A 2,477-nucleotide genomic window follows, 5' to 3' on the forward strand; every position below is an offset into this window, starting at 1 on the left:
TTGGAATGGGACCTCCAGCGATTCTGTCCACCTTTTCCCTTTCTAGACATGTTGTGGTGCATTGGGTAGTGTGGCAACCTTCGTCTTCATCTTTTTGGGTGCAGGCTTGCAAACCTCGTGGAGTAGTTGTGGGGTTTCCTTCTTTGCTGCACCCGACATAGCCATCTGGGCGTAGCTATCGACCCGGGCTGGTGGGTCAGCCAGCATAGCTACACGCTCACTCGGTACCTGGGCTGGTGGACGAGCAGCCTTCCTTTCTTCCATGGCTACAGTTTGCCTAACGACCTGGGGTTGTGGAGGAGCCATCCTTACTACCACCCAGGTTGGTTGGGCAGCCTTCTTTCGTTTCTTTGTTACACCCTTCTGGTTGGGCTGGTTGGGCAACCTTCTTTTTCCTCTTCTTCGATACAACCTGCCAACCGAATTGGTCTGCTGGTGGGTCCGTTTCTTTCATGGATACAACCTCTGTAGCCACTTGGGTTGGCCGGTCAACCTTCGGTTGTAGGTAAAAGTATATATATAGAATAATGTGGTTATCATCAGCAGCCAGAGGCCATTCCTCCCTCCTTGCCTGCAGAGTTCTTGATTTTCTGGAAAGTTCTACGAGATTCTGGTAAGATAAATACCATTTAGAGGACGTTGTTAGGGGACAGTCAGGTTCAGTTTAGAGTTGGTTGTGGGATGGTTCTTTTACTGTGTCGTATCAGCCAGTTGGGTATTTCTTTTCACAGTTTACGTTAAAGTTTGTTTTCTAGAAGCATAATCTAGAACACTATTTTCCATATGTTTATCATTTTTCTTATTATAGTTTCATTATCATCATTAGTTTTGTTATTGTCGACTTTCAGATAAATTATGTTATGTTTGTGATTCCCGTGGAAGCGTCTGACATCTTGCTAGAAGACTTTCTGGTCACAATATTTCTGCACTGGGGAGTTGATCGTATTCTTTTATTGCAGGTTTTGTTATTATCTTGCTTTACATTAAGGTCTACTGGAGGTTTTCCCAATGTTGGTTGAACATATGTCCAGCAACAGGAGATGGCGTAAGATACAGTATTGATGAAACTTATCTATCTATATACCTATCTAAGTATCTCTATATCTATCTATCTAATTATTTATCTATCTATCTATCTATCTGTCCATCTATCTATGTATTTATCTCTCTATATATCTTAAAGTCGACAATAATGAAACTAATGATAATGAAGTGTAACAATGTCCTCTCAATGGCAATTATCTCTCCAGAATCTTCTAGAACCTTCCAGAAAACTATGAACTCTGCAGGCAAGGAGGGAGGAATGGTCTCCGGCTATTGATAAAACCACATTATTCCATATATATGTTTATATATACATATATATGTATACATAAGTACGTATATATAATATATAGAATAATGCGGTTATTATCTGTATCGAAGAAAACTGAAAAGATGAGGTCCCACCGAGATTCGAACTCGGATTGCTGGATCCAGAGTCCAGAGTGCTAACCCTTACACCATGGGACCTGATAAGAAAAGATGTGATTTCATCTAAATGTTTTACATATAATCAACCAGAGGCCATTCCTCCCTCCCTGCCTGCAGGGTTCAAGGTTTTCTAGAAGGTTCTCGAAGATTCTGGGTAGGAACTGCCATTGAGAGGACGTAGTTATACGTATCATTAATGATATTATTGTTGACTTTCTGATTTAGAAAGATAGATAGATAGATAGATAGATCGATAGGTACGTAAGGCTGTATATGTCAACTTTCACAGAAATCATTGATATGTGCGTTATTCTGCAAGAAATACATGTACATGGATGTAGTGATAATATGGGTTAGGTATAAGACCAGTCGTGTTGAGGTTGTAGTGAATGTGACCATTGACTTCAACCTTAATAGTGTAGTGAAGATAAAGTTGTAGTGAAGATAAATCTTGAAGTGACTCATAAGGTTGTTGTGAGTACAAGGATGCATCGTAAATGAGTCCTTCCTACCTGAAAGTCAACAATTACAAAATTGATCAAGTATAACAACATCCTCGGACAACCAACTACAAACACCAACCATAGAGTGAACCTGACTGTTACCTAACGACGACCTCTCAAAGGTAATGATCTTACCAGAATCTTCGAGAACCTTCTAGAAAACCTTGAACCCTGCAGGCAGGGAGGGAGGAATGGCCTCTGGTTGATTATATGTAAAACATTTAGAAGAAATCACATCTTTTCATATCAGGTCCCATGGTGTAAGGGTTAGCACTCTGGACTCTAAATCCAGCTATCCGAGTTCGAATCTCATTGGGACCTCACCTTTTCAGTTTTCTTAGAAACTGATGATGGAACTGAGCCATATAGTTGACCTTCGATGGACATATATTTCTTACGGCCCACCATTTTATTTAAGTATGAAGATCTCACGGCAGAGAGGAAACGTGTGATATTCAAAATCAAAAGCCGCAATTGCCCTCATGGTAATGGTCGACATGT

General features: G+C 40.5%; 1 non-coding gene across 1 annotated transcript; it reads right to left on the reverse strand.

The window, feature by feature from the left end:
* Positions 1 to 1,440: 1,440 nt before the first annotated feature.
* TRNAQ-CUG (transfer RNA glutamine (anticodon CUG)) lies at positions 1,441 to 1,512 on the reverse strand. The gene has a single exon. It is a non-coding gene; the product is annotated as a tRNA-Gln (tRNA).
* Positions 1,513 to 2,477: the final 965 nt, after the last annotated feature.

This window comes from Panulirus ornatus, chromosome 58, assembly GCF_036320965.1.
Source record: "Panulirus ornatus isolate Po-2019 chromosome 58, ASM3632096v1, whole genome shotgun sequence".
In the NCBI taxonomy this organism is placed as follows: domain Eukaryota; kingdom Metazoa; phylum Arthropoda; class Malacostraca; order Decapoda; family Palinuridae; genus Panulirus; species Panulirus ornatus.